Below are 14,807 nucleotides of genomic sequence, written 5' to 3'. Positions count from 1 at the left end.
GACTGCATTTAGGAAATGTCTACTTAGAGGCAAAGCTATGCTAGGCTTTTGAGTATATTTTCTACATAATTCCCCTCATGATACTATAAGACAGATATCATCTTTTCTGTTTCAAGTAGACAAACCAAGCTTCCATGAGACAAGAAAAATAATACACATGAATGTAGGGGCTAAGTGATTGCATCAGGAGTCTATATAATTCCCATTCCACTGTTACAACTATAGTTGTACTTCAGTGTGTAATTAACACTTGTCATATTCTTTCCCAAGTAATAATTCAGCTAATCAACTTTGCTAGAGATGAAGACAGCCCAGAATGTCAGACATTGTGATAGTTAATCTTGAGTTTCATCGTGATGGCACTTAGAATCATCTAGGAACTGAGCCCCTGGACATGCCTGTGAGGGATTGATAGGTTAGGTTAAATTGAGGTGGGAAGGCCTACCTTAACTGTGGGTGGCAGTATTCCATGGGTGGGGGTCCTAGACTGAATAAAAAGGAGAAAGATAGCTGAGCATTAGGGTTCTTGGCTCTCTGCTTCCTCACTGGATGAATGTGACCAGCTGCCTCAAACCTGGGTTTCCCCACCATGAGGGACTATAACCTTGAGCTGTAAGCCAAAATTAACCCTTCCTTCCTTAAGTTGCTTCTTGTCAGATATTTGGTCACAGTAACAAGAAATTAACTAATACAGACAGTATAGTCATGAGGTTTCTTCATAAATAGGCTAAATCCCCAAAGACATTTTATTTCCTAAGATGTTATAGAAACCTCCTCAAAAATAATTATGTTTAGATTTGTTCCTAATTGTGAAATAGCCATAAAGTTTCCTATCCCCCTCTGAGCTAATTAAAGTAACGTTTATTTTAAATGGTGATAGACTGAACATGTTGGCCATTGCATGACAACTTTGACTTTTGTCTATAACTCATGTCCCTTATGATATAAACTCAGTTATTTTGAAGAATAAAGAACTTGAGAAGTCTAGCCATTCTCAGGGGCTGTTTGGCCAGTTTGAGACCCAAAGTGGACCTATGTAGCCAGTCTGGCAGAATAGTGCATATGCACAGAAGGGATACTTTTAAAATGCATGCACATCATTAAAAACAGATTCAGGAACATCTTAGAAGAAAAATAAACCATTCCTAATCCCACAGCCTTAGCACAATATAAAACTTAATTCTATTTATACATTTTCCCTTTCAGTTCTTGTCTATATGCAGAAACATTTACATAATTGCAATCACAGTAAGGTTTTATATACATGTTTTTTCATTTAGCATTATTTCATAAACAATCTCCATGTTGCTATGCATTTTGTATACATGCCATCTTTTTATAATTACATTCTATGTTAAAAAAATTACATATGCCCATGGTACAAATTCTGAGAAACATAGAAAAGTTATGAGGATGAAAATATCAGTTATCTCCCAGAGGCAACAGCCACTTAATATATTAATATATGTACTTCTTTTCCTTTTTTCTATGCATGTATAATTTTGTTTTATCATATAGAATATAAAATCTTACCCTGGCTTTTCACTTAATATTACAACAGAAATACTTTCTCATGCCAATAATGTTAGATATTTAACTTTTGAATCTCAGTCTTATACAATAATTTCTCAGCTAATGTAAATGTCTATGTTTTAGGCTGAAAAATGTGCTATTACAATGGAACATATCAACATTTTTTGTTACTTAGAATATTTGTTACATTTCAGTAACAGTGGGGCATGGTAACACATGCCTGAATTCTCAGCATTAGGGGGCAAAGGCAAGAGGATCAGCAGTACAAGGTCATTCTTGCCTACTTAATGAGTTCTAGGCCAGTATGGATTACATAAGACACTTTCTCAAAAAAAAAAAAAAAACACAAAACTCCAGAATTCTGAGGAAAACATAAAAGACAGTGAGATACATGGAATTTGATATATGATACCAAACCCCAGGACTCAGTTAAGGGAGTGGAAGAGAAGTGGTCAGGGTTCACATTTTGAAGCATCCACATGGATGGGCTGCACACTGGGAAGGTGTCGTACCCAGAATCACAGTACCTGGTCCTCAAGAAAAAGATCAGGTCTGGACAGAGCTGGGAAGATAGTGGCCATTCAACTGAATCAGGTCCTAGGTCTAAAGAAACTGGAACTCAAGTCATAAAACCTAAAATTAAGGCAAAGAGAGTATGTAAGCAGAATTATTCAATTTCAATCTAAATTAACTTAAAAAATAGGCAATAATTGGTTCATGTAAATGAACAATCCATAAACAAAGCTGATGTCTTATGCTTCTTGATATAGGGCTTAATAGACAGGGTCTGTTATTCTTCTCTAAACTCAACTTGTTCAGTGTTGAATCTATTCCCAGACCACATATGGTCTCACAATGACTGCAGCAGTTTCCAACTTCATATTGTCCCAATAGTAAAACACAAGACAATGGCACTCAGATGTTCCAGCAGAATACCCATGGCTTTTTATTTTGTGATTGAGTCATTATAAAAGCATTTTTAAGTATTTCTGGCCAGGATAATAAATCAGAGTTGGTTCACTCCTGAAATTGGAGGATAAATTGATACCTGGCATTAGTTGAAAATGGCCCAAGACCATATGACATTTTGTAATGTCTATCACTCTCTCTAAGCTAAGCAAACTATGTATGTGAGTTATAATGTCTGAGAACAGAATATAGACAAATCTATTCTACCACACCATCTATACCCTTTCTATCCAAAAGCCTAAGCATTGACTGGCATCTACAACCAGACCAGAATTTTTATGCAGTGTGAGGATTCACCACCAGATAGAGATAATATAATTCCTTGAACCCAAGGGAAGGCCTTTCTGGTTAAAACTAATAGCCAAGGACATTTTGAGTAGGCACAAGTCCCTAGAGATAGTAGACTACAGAGACTAGGTCTTGTGTCTACTACATATACAGTAGGGGGCAGCCTTATCTGGGAACCAGGTAGATCTGGATTTCAGTCTTGGTTCTGCTACTTCTGGGCTTTGTGTCTTTATGAAAGTCATTTAACTGCCTTGGAGCTCAGTTTTCCATCCTTAAGTAAGGTAATCATGATAAATAATAAAGCCCCTCTTTAACATATTATTGCTACTAGTATGAAAATGTTTTGCACATTAAAGACCAGAACAGAAGCTCTGTTGATAACACTAGGTCTTCACAATGAGTTTGTAGAGGAAGATGAGATTACTTCTGGCCTTATTGAAAGGGCATTGGTTCTTGTTGGTTCAAGAACTGCAGCTCTAAACCCATAGGCTAAAGGTATGCAGCAACATGAGTCTATCTCTGCACCTGTGGAACATCAGCATATATCTTCTGTAGGCCTATGAAGCTACCACCCCACCTGTGAGGTGAGCAGACCTCATGAGAATTTGAAGGGTGGAAAAATCATAGATTCTATAATTGTATTTGAGTTGGATTATATGGATACATTAGGTGTTTGAATCCTACCTGTTTTACTTGTGGTTTGACTTTGGGAAAGCCCAACTTTAGTGCCTTACTCCCACTAGAACATTTGTAAAAGAACAAGACAAAAACAATACTTCAAATAGTTTTGGGAAGATGAAATACAATCTGTGTAAAATGGCTTGTAATGGTCATGAACCATAGTGAACTAGAAATACATTGTTGTTATTGAGATTGCCTTTCAGACAATAAAGGTTTTGTTTCTTAGTATGTATAGGTCAGGATTCCAGAGCTGGATGATGTGGGTTCAGTGTCTCTTATGAGCTTCCAGTGACGATGTCAGCCAAGGCTGTATTTATTGGAAGGGCTGAACGGAAGATCATTTCTCATATGACTTACATGGATGGCAAGTTGTTTCTGGATTTTGGTAGGAGGCCTTGATTCCCTTCTGCATTGGCATTTCTGTTTGACTTCTTGGTCTCAACATGGCAGCTAACTTCCTTCAGAATGACTAATCTTCAAATGAGCACGGTAGAAGTGAAAATGTCTTTTGGGGTTAAGCCAGGAAAGTCACAATCTGTCATTTCTATGATACTTTCTTAGTTACCCAAGTTAACCGTATTCAATGTGACAGAAGACTGTAAAAGGATATAAGTACCAGGAAGTGATATTGTTCTGGGGATATCAAGGGACTTAGTTGGCTTATAGAAAGATGTTGCTAAGGATGATGATGGTGAGAAGTATTTTATTTGGTTGCTTGAGAACCCCTTGATTTTTCCCACCCCTCCAAAGATTCTTCCCTCACTGTCAAGATATTAGATAATAGCCTATCTTTTCTAGCTTTTTTTTTTAAAAGGTTATTTACTCACTTATCTATTTGCAAGCAGAAAGAGTATGTGTGTAAGCAACAGGGCTCTTGACTCTGTAAGTGAACTCCAGATGCATGCATCACTTTGTGCATCTGGCTTTCCATGGGTACTGGGGAGTCACACCCAGACCAGCATGCTATGCAAGCAAGTGCCTTTAACCACGGAGATATCTCCCCAGCCTCTGGCCTAGCTTTTTAAGATTGGCAAAAGTTTCATAAAAGGTTAAGAATTATCTGACTGTAGGGCTGGAGAAATGACATAGCAGTTAAGACATTTGCCTACAAAGCCTAAGGACTCAGGTTCAATTACCCAGGACACACATAAGCCAGATGTACAAGGTGGTGCATGCATCTGGAAGTTCATTTGTAGTGGTTGGAAGCCATTGTGTACCCAGTCTCATTCTTTCTCTCTCTCTCTTTCTCTCTCCCTTCCCTTCCCACTATGTCTCAAATAAAATACAATAAAAGAATTATCTAACTGCTGTTTCTTCCTAAAAATAGATGTGTCCATCTGTATATTTTTTATCTAAACTAAAGCTATAGTGGCCTTAGAATTTATCACAAAAATAAAAGTATCTTTGATTTATCCTACTAATAAAATAAAACTCTCTCATTTAGGAAAAGGTTATTCCCCAATGTCTAGTTCCTAGTTTGTTTTGTTGCCCTTGGCAAATAGATGTAGAGCTGCTACTGAGTTGAGGCAAAGTGTGATCCAAGTACATATACTAGCAAATCACAGACTGTAGTGTACATCCATCCATCATGGTTGGGATTTTAATTATCAAATAAAGCAGAAAGGATAAACTAGAACAATATGGGTGTTATCTCTTGACAAACCTTGCTCATCTTCCATTATTATTTTTATGCAGGCCTACTGGGAACCAAAAAATAGTACCTATGACCAAAAGAAAAAAAGAAGAAATAATTCTAGAATTCAGTGGAGTCTTTGTAATCATATAGGCCAGTATTCAAATGCTATTTCTACCATTTTCTCTTAATATGATTTTAGACAGAATAACTTCTTCAGACCTTTCATCCCTCAAATGGGGTTAGTAATAACTGAGCTCAAGGGATTGCTGTGTTGGATGAGATAAACTGTGTGTATGGTTCATATAAGAACCTTAGATATGCTCATGTTATTATGAAAGTCCTTCTCTGAGGATTATAACCATAGATACCTGTAATCCCCCCCCCCCCACTAAACTAGTCCCAGCCTATTAGCTCAGTCTCTGAATTGCCAATCAGGTCTGTATCTGGCAGTTACTGTGCAATTTCCTCCCCTCCTGGTAGTTGCTGAAACATTGCCCCACAAACCTGAAATATATCTCTGTCTAAAAACTGAAAGACAGGAGTGGTGTCACCCTAGCCCAGCTGAGCTCAATTCTTGGATGGATGGCTAGATGTTCTTTGGAAGGCTTTCCTTCTAAGATAAAGACCACAGCTATGTGATGAGCTTAGCAATCCAATGATATGTCCCTTGTAACATTTTTCATTGCCGTGTGTGTGTGTGTGTGTGTGTGTGTGTGTGTGTGTGTGTGTGTAGGTGCAGGTACATGTGCATGTGTGTGTGATTATGTGTCTTGGTCATAGGACTCCTGTGTTATTCTTCAGGTGCCTTCTATCACTTCTGAAACAGGGTCTCTCATTGGCCTGGAACAAGACAATTAGGCTAGACTAGCTGACCAGTGAGCCCCAGGGATCTATCTGTCTCTTCATATCTGGCACTGGAATTACAAGTGTGCGTCACTATGCCTGGAATTTTTTGACATGGGTTCTGTGGATCAAAATCAGGCCCTCATGCTTGTAAGACAAGTACTTTACTGACTCAGATCTCTCCCCAGATCCCTCCATTAATTCTTCAAGAATGATTTTTGAATTAACCATAATAAAATTACTCAAGGTGTTGGTTTTCGTTTGTTTATTGTTGGTGAGAGTGGTTTGTCCAATGATACCCGAATACAGTCTGTTGGGAGAGTGTTCTAACTCTAGATTGGGTTTTTAATATCAAAGAATAAGTATCAAAAAGTACTTGATGGCTGGAGGGATTGGTCAGTGGTTAGCTGTGCTTCCTGGGCAACCATGAAGGCCTGAGGGGTCTGGAACTGCCTGAGTTAAAATTTCCAAAATGCACATAAACAGTGAGTCATGGCCACATATGCCTGTAACCCCAGTCCCATAAGGAAGCAGCTTTGCAAGTTCTAGACACAGTAGAAAGTGACTGGCTCAAAAACAAGACCAGGCAGGAGAGTGATGGAGCAGGATGCCTGATGTTCCACTCCAGCCACCACAAGTTCCCCACTGCAGGTGAGCATATGGGCTGCCACAAGGGCACATGCATGTATACACACACACACACACACACACACACACACACACACACACACACCCTCAAGCAAGCAAAAGTAAAAATAAAAGTATTTGAAAGAATTTTGCAGTGGTGGAACCAATGCAGTATGATTGTGTCACATCCAGTAGCACCAGATGAATATTGATTTCTGATTTGGAATTTGTGGCTAGTGAAGACTGTGAAGAGGAGAGAGTAAGAATAAATGGAAGAGAGTTAACAAGAGCTGTGCTACTCACAGCACCATCCACAAGCAGATGCCAGTGTGCAAACTATTTTCAAAGAGGTAAGTGTTGAAATTGAAGGAGACAACATTTCATGCTATGGCCAGTGGACTTTTCCAAAATAGTTCCTAACAGTTAGATGTAGAGAGGAGGCGCTAGAGATCTGAGCTCAGAAAGCATCAGCTAACATCTTCATCTACATTTTAACTCACCCCAATACCTGTTTGTACCAAGGCTATCAAAAAGTGACAATGGCCAGCTTTCCCTGAAAGTCCTGGCACATAGAAGGGAAGAAATGAACTTAGTGAGAATACTATTTTTTCTTAGCTATCCATTTGAGTACTATGAAGCATGAAACATTTCATGAGTATGAAGTCTAAAGTAGGGCTCCTGCCTTCTTCATTACTCTGCCTTCCACATCTGGCTGTTCTGGGTAGGTTCAGAAACTGTGGCCCCCCACTTCCAGCCCACCTGGAACCTAAATGGTGTTTGGTATAATTTAACCAACTGCATAGAGGGTGATTGAAAAGCAATCCCCATTTCTTTTAAATAGAGATAAAAGTGGAAAAGGCACCACCACCTTTCTTCTATGTGCTCATTGGGATTCTGGGTTACGGCATGTTGTCTGGTTGCTCTAATTGGATCTGTGCACACACAGGTCTGTATGGCTCCATTGAATGCTGACATTTCTAACTAAGTGACCTTTTCAGGACCACCGGTACTCCCGTAATGAGTGTGCAGCAGCATTGTATGGACATAATACGACAGACTTCGCAGTGACTGAAGAATGCAGGATTGAAACCTACTCAGATTTCCAATCTCAAGTTAGCAAAATGAGAAAATTGGGTCCCAACATTCATCAGCATGTTATTGTGCAGATATTGATTTCAATGCCCTTTCATTTCTTGCAGGAAAAAAAAAGTTGTATTATAGAAGTCTAAATTAACTTTTGTTCTGTTATTTTTTCCCCTGTACCTATAAAAAGGTCAAATACATTCATAAGTCTGAGATAGAATTGCTGGATATAAGCACTGAGATAGCAATCAACCTTCAAATAACCTTTAAGGAGACATTGGCTCTTCCATGAGCAATAATTGATGTACTCATTAAGGGTATGAAATTCTTTAGGAGTTGCCTAAAAAGGAACAGTTATAGGACCAGTGGAAAGAAGATGTCATTTAGAACAATGAGAGTACAGCTCGGATGGTCAGAATTGTTGTGGTCCATTCAGTGTCATGGTAAGCAGACTTCAAAGGCAAGTTAACAAGAGAGAAATGGGAACCTGGAGCAGTGGTTTTCATTCTGCTCAGCACTGACAGCACAGTGTGGGCCTAGGCAGGAATAGATGAGGTTTCTCACTATCCCCTAAGTCCACAACAGCAATTTAGAATCTTTTATTGCATATAAATACAGAGAGACAACAATAGATTTATTGGGGCCCTCTTTCTTCCCTCTGAGGAAGAGGGGCTGAATTAGGAAGTAATCACAGTAGCAGAGTTTCTGATAAAACAGTGCAGTGGGGAGTAACTGTGGAGCCCCTCTGAGAACTACATGCTTTTCCATTCACATTTCTTAGTCCTAGAACCGTGCCACTGCAGAACCATGCACAGAGAGGGATCTAAAAGACTTCAGTGGAATTCAATTCAATTCCATCCAGTAAATATTTTTAAACACTTGTTTCTCAAACATTTACACATTTGTGTTAAGAACTTAAAGATGAAGGAACTACCCTAAGGGTGCCCATCAAAGTACTTTTCTGTGATAGTCTATATATTTTATAACTTGTAAATCCATGTTGCCATCCAGTGACTGTCAATGCTAGCACCCTGTTTTGGAAAAATAAAGATTAAGGTTTTTACAGGCTGTGCCACTCACTGAGTATTACCCAGGTTATAAGTTGCTAAACTTATCAGCTCCCAAGTTTGGGCTGTATTGCCTCTGAGGTTATAGAAAGATCCTGTTTAAACTGAAGTTTCTGGTAGAGTAAGTCTTTCTGCTGGACAATGTGACATGTACAAAGGGATAATTCATAATGAGAAAAACATGCTAGTATAATTGATGCTTAAAAGGAATGGTAATTCTTGATTACTATTCAAAATAATATGATTTAGGGCTGGAGAGATGGCTTAACAGTTAAGGCACTTGCCTGCAAAGCCAAAGAGCCCAGGTTTAATTCCCTAGGACCCACGTAAGCCAGATGCAAAAGGTGGCACATGCATCTGTAGTTTATTTGCAGTGGCTAAAGGCCCTGGCATGCCCATTTTCTCTCTCTCTCCCTTCCTCCCTCCCTCTCTTGCATGTCTCCTTCTTTCTCTCAAATAAATAAGTGAATAAATTTTTTTTAAAAAAATAAGATTGTTTAGAGGATTTTATCTAGTAAAACCACATGACAACATGGACTGCCAATCACTTATCTCATATGTACATGACTTCAGTAAACCATCATGCTACTCTGCTGTTCAGCTTGGATTGTTGTTCAAACCACCTCTTTCATGATGTTCTAGATGGACCCTATTTGAAAGTGCATCTGCATATGAAATGAAGCCAACTTCCCTTACTTAGCTAGTCTGTTTCACCTTATCGGTACAGCCCAGAAAGGAAAAAAGGACAAGGCAAAGATCATTAAGTGAAGGAGTAGTAGTTAATATTTCCCTAGAAATAATAAGAAGCATAAATCCAAGGAATAAAGACTGAAATAAAGGTCAAGGTCAGCAAAAGTCAAGGTCAGTGTGGAAGTGAGATGTGAGATACTTTCTTCCTCTGCTCTATACCTGCTGCTTGTGTCCTGACACCTAATATTCACTTAGCAGGTAAATTGATTTTAAGTTTTATTAATTAAAAATCAAGGGCTGGAAGGATTGCTTAGTGGTTAAGGCATTTGCCTACAAAGCCAAAGGACCAAGATTTGATTCCCCAGGACCCATGTAAGCCAGATGCTCAAGGGGGCACACATGTCTAGAGTTCATTTGCAGTGGCTGGAGGCCCTGGTGCACCCATTCTTTCTCTCTCTCTGTCAGATTAATTAATTAATTAAAATAAATATTAAAACTCAATACAAACTTAGGTAACTATTCACCCATCCACCTTAAAATATAATGAGTTTATACCATGTACTGATACTGAGAAGACTTACATTAAGCCAGAAATAACTGATTCCTTTCTTTTAAATCACTATGGTTTTCTACTTACTAAGGGGACAATCAAGGAAGATAGGGATTACTTAGGCTTTTAACTAGGAGAGTGATTAATTCTGCCAAATTTCATTTGATATCATCTTACTTGCTTGGGCCCACATTCATGCATGTACTTCCTCAAGTCTTAACCTATGTGTTTGTGGTGGTTTGATTCAGGTGTCCCCCATAAACTTAGGTGTTCTGAATGCTAGGTTCCCAGCTGATGGAGATTTGGGAATTAATGCCTCCTGGAGGGAGTGTATTGTTGGGGGCCGGCTTATGGGTATTAAAGCCAGTTTCCCTATGCCAATGTTTGGCACACCCTCTTGTTGCTATGGTCCATCTTATGTTGGCCAGGGGGTGATGTCCACCCTCTGCTCATGCCATCGTTTTTCCCTGCCATCGTGGAGCTTCCCCTCGAGCCTGTAAGCCAAAATAAATCTCTTTTTCCCAGAAGCTGCTCTTGGTTGGGTGATTTCTACCAGCAATGCGAACCGGACTGCAACAGTGTTATACTCTATGTTAGTCAGCTTCATGTTACCTTGATGAAATACATAAAGCAATTTATAGAGCAATGAAAATCTATGGAAACTTACAAGGGAAACACTCTAAATTCCAAACAACATAGTAGGCTTGGTTGAGGGCCACTCCTCAACCATGTCACTCATGGTGAGAATGGCAATGTCAGTGTGGTGCTGTCAGAGCCAAGCAAGTGGTCACATCTCCATCCTAAAGATGCAAGGGGAAGATAAAGCCTCATCATAGGCTCCTTTCAGGACATACTTCCATGGCCTAAGAAAATCCCACTGGACCTTAACTCTTAAAGATAAATACTTCCTTATCCTGCCACCTTGAGGATCAGGTAGGGTTTTTTATATATGACCCTTTAAGGGACATTATCTGTAGTTAAAACCACTGTACCCTATTCCTTTAGAACAACTCTGTTGTTCCCCACTCAAGATAGACTCATTCATGTGATATCTCTTCAGTTACTCAGCCTTTATTCTGATGGCCACTTCTGTTCTGTTACTCATTGTTTAGAGGGCTTAGTTAATCATTGTGGGGAAGTTGTGACAGAATAGTTCTGTTCACATTTTGGTGAACTGAACATTTGGTGAACTGGACAGCAAAGAAAGGAGAATGTAGGCACTTAGCTGTCTGTCTTTCATTTGTCTGGGGGACTCAACCCATGGGATGATGTGATCCACATTCACAGTGGTGTTTCCCCCTCAGTGTTCAAAGACATATGTACATAGTTGTGCCTCACTAAATCTATAAGTAGTTTTCTTTTCTTTTTCCTTCTTTCTTTTTTCTTTTTTATATTATTATTATTATTAAATTATTTTGTTTTACAACTTAGGGTCTCCCTATAGCCCAGGCTGACTTGGAATTCACTATGTAGGTTTAGAGTGGCCTCAAACTCATGGTGATGCTCCAACCTCTGTCTTTCAAATACTGGGATTAAAGGTGTTTGCCACTATACCCAGCCAATAGGTTTTGTTTTTAATTAATTACCAGGGATTGAGCTTAGCAATTTGCACATGCTGAGCAAATACTCTAACACTGAGCTATATTCCTAATCCTGTTTTTACTTTTTATTTCTAGACAGAGTCTCACTGTTACCCAGGCTTCCCTTAAACTCACTCTGTAGTGCAGACATGTTTTGAACTTGTGATTGTCCTGTGTCAGCCTTCTGAGTAGCTGGGATTGCAGTCCTACACAGCTAGTGCCACAAGCATTTCTTAATCCAATTAAGTTGTCAATAAGAATTAACCACCACAAGTCAACCCCTTTCAATGTGACATCTAAACATACCACTTTAATCCATAACATTCCTCATCTAGACCACAATGGCGAATGTCCATCTAATAATGCAATTCAGTCCAACTTCAAGATTCTTCAATGTCTTAATTCCAACATTATTCAAAAGCCAATGTTCAAAGTCTCTACTGAAAGTCAAGGTAATCAAAATTTTGGCTGTAAGCCCAGTAAAATAAAAGAAGTTATATACTTCCAATATGTGTTAGTATCAAGTAAGCATTACCATTCCAAAAGGGGCAAACAAGAGGATAACAAGGAGATATTGGACCAAAGCAGGACTAAAACCCAGAAAGACAAACACTAAGATCTGTAACTCTGTGTCCAGCCTCTGGAGCATGTAGTGGCATGATTTGAGCTCCAATTGGTTGGCAAAGTTCCAACCCTATTGCCTTGCCATTTGCAGCCCACAGACATCTCTTTGGGACTGGCTCCACTCATTGTTTGCAGCTTTCCTCTGCAAATGTTCGTGTTCCTGGCATGTCTAACATCATGGGGTTTCCATCTGCAACTTGGGTTTTACACTCACAGTTTCATGTATGACTCAATCAGGGTCTCCCTGCAAGCAATATCACTCTGCCATATATTGCCCAGGCTTAGAGGCTTTCCTGTGGAATATTGGTGGGTGCCTCCAAGCTCCTGTAGCTCTTAGATACCACATACCTGCAAAATGACACCATGTTCTATTGCTACCAAAAACAGTAACCTCTGAGAGCCTGGATGGCTGGGAGAAAAAAAAAAAAAGCACTTCTCTGTCTGGAGATATGGCTTAACAGTTAAGGTACTTGCCTGCACATCCAAAGGTTCAATTCCCCAGAACCCAGAACCCAAAGCCCACATAAGCCAGATGCATATGGTGGAGCGTGTGTTGGTGCCTGGAGGCCTTGGTGTACCCATTCTCTCCCTGTCCCTCCCTCCCTTTCTCTCTTTTCTTTCATAAATAAATAAAATATTTTAAAAAGCACTTCACTAAGTAGCACTGGAGGTGCTGTATTCTCAAGATAAACTCTTTTAAATGAGTTTATAGTTTTATACTCTAGGGCCTGTTATGTATAGCTTTACAGTGATTCCTGAAATTATCTTAATGTACCTGTCCTATTATCCTACTATAATGTTTGAATTTCTAATGGTGCTAACCTCTGTACCAACTATGGTCCCTTTGTCCATAACTTTAAACATGTTTCTTTTCTGGCCATATTGCACATTTTCACATTGTTCTGTTGTCTTTTTGCTCCCAGTTTTCATGTAAGTCTGGCTAAAATCAGCCAATAACCATGCCTTAGCAGCAATGCTATACTGGCTTGAAATTTCCTCAGTCAAATGAATTAGGCCATTACTTTTGAATTTAGCTATAATCAAATTTTCAAGAAATAGGCAAATTGCAGACAAATTCTTTGCTAGAGTATAGCATGAATCTCTTCCAATTCCTAATAGCATGATTGTCCCATATGGATTTTGTGAGCTCTTCACTATCTACATTTCTGTCAGCATTTAGTTTTCTGAGCTCCCACTAAAATTGCCATTTTACTCTGCTTACAGCATTCAAGGGCTTCTAGAGCTTATAGTTACAAAGCCTTCCAAATTCCCTCAGCAAACCAGGTCCAATGGCCAAAAGACCATGTGGTCAGCTTTAATCACAGCAACAACCCCACTCTTAGTAACTATTTTATATTAACTACTTTTGAGAAACTGAGTCAAATACCTGATAAAATTGACTTAGTGGGAAAAGACTTATTTTGTTTCACTGTTTTGGAAGACTCAGTTCATTGTGGAAGGGAAGGAGAAACTCAGTTCACATCATGTCATGCCTGGATACACCAAAAATGGGGGAAAGAAGGGAATGCAGAAGCTTAGCTGTCTTTCTCCTCTTTTGCTTTTTACTCTTTTGAGAGCCTCCAGTCCATGTGATAATGCCACATACACCCAGCATGGGCCTTGCTCCCATGTACTAACACTCTCAGAAAGTACCATTGTAAACACATCCAAAAATATGCCTCATTAATTCCCTGGGCATTTCTTAATCAATCAAGTTGACAATCAAAACTAACAATCAAAGCAAAGTTAGAATTTGAAGGTACTGGATTAGGATGCTAGAGCACAGGAGCAACCCAAAGATGTATGGACAACCTCATAAAGGTGAACAAGATTGGAATGTGGGGAGAAAGAAAGAGAATGAAGAGCGCTACAGCCTGGAATAATGTCCTAAAAACCAATTCACAGGGCATACAAAAACTATAAAGGGTTATGGCTTATAATAAATATAATATTCAACATGATACCCCAAAGTACCATAAGGAAAAATAGAGCTCTTAAGTTACAATCTGACCCTGAATCTTCACTGGGTCAATCAATTCTGAGAAAGAAAAGTGCTAAGAAGGGGAAGTGTTTAGCCAATTTCTGTATCTTCATTCATAGAATGGAAAGTTTGTACTAAATCATTTCAGACTGCTTTTCTGAATTGAGCATCTTATATTTTAATAAAATTCTATGTCAAATTTGATGTTTGTAATCATGGCATTTGGGAAGTTAGAGCAAGAGGGTCTTGATTTAGAGGCTAGGTTGGATTATACGGCATGTTTCAGGTCAGTCTGGGCTACATATCAAGGTTCTGTCTCAAAAAGTTAAATTAAAATTTGAAATAAATAAATGTTGTGGGCGTTGTGGCACACAGCTTTAATCCCAGCACTCAGGAGGAAGAGATAGGAAGGTTGCTGTGAGTTTGAGGCCAGTCTGAGACTACATAGTGAATTCCAGGTCAGCCTTTACTACAATAAATAAATAAATAAATTTTATTTTCCACTTAGTTTTCATTTGCATGTATACATATTCACATTGTAATAAAACTTTCTTATGAACACCAAAATTTGAATAGTATAGTTTTTCTTTGTTTATAGTTTAGCTATTAAAATGTGAATTCCCATTTTAGCTCATAGGCCATGAAAAATATGAGT

At 38.9% G+C, this 14,807-nt stretch overlaps 1 protein-coding gene and 1 long non-coding RNA gene across 3 annotated transcripts in view; one reads left to right on the top strand and one right to left on the bottom strand.

Annotated features, from left to right (window-relative positions):
* Positions 1-14,807, top strand: part of Agbl4 (AGBL carboxypeptidase 4) — a 1,499,625-nt gene that overhangs the window by 1,153,034 nt on the left and 331,784 nt on the right. The window lies entirely within an intron of this gene.
* LOC123460727 overlaps positions 2,038-14,807 on the bottom strand; it is a 67,308-nt gene continuing 54,538 nt past the window's right edge. Inside the window, exon 3 of the long non-coding RNA XR_006637155.1 lies at positions 2,038-2,166. This is a non-coding gene — a long non-coding RNA (uncharacterized LOC123460727). The remainder of the gene's footprint in view (positions 2,167-14,807) is intronic.

Source organism: Jaculus jaculus, chromosome 5 (assembly GCF_020740685.1).
Source record: "Jaculus jaculus isolate mJacJac1 chromosome 5, mJacJac1.mat.Y.cur, whole genome shotgun sequence".
Classification (NCBI taxonomy): Eukaryota; Metazoa; Chordata; class Mammalia; order Rodentia; family Dipodidae; genus Jaculus; species Jaculus jaculus.
The sequence above is the reverse complement of the archived record's forward strand: the minus strand, read 5'-3'. Positions and strand labels throughout refer to the sequence as shown.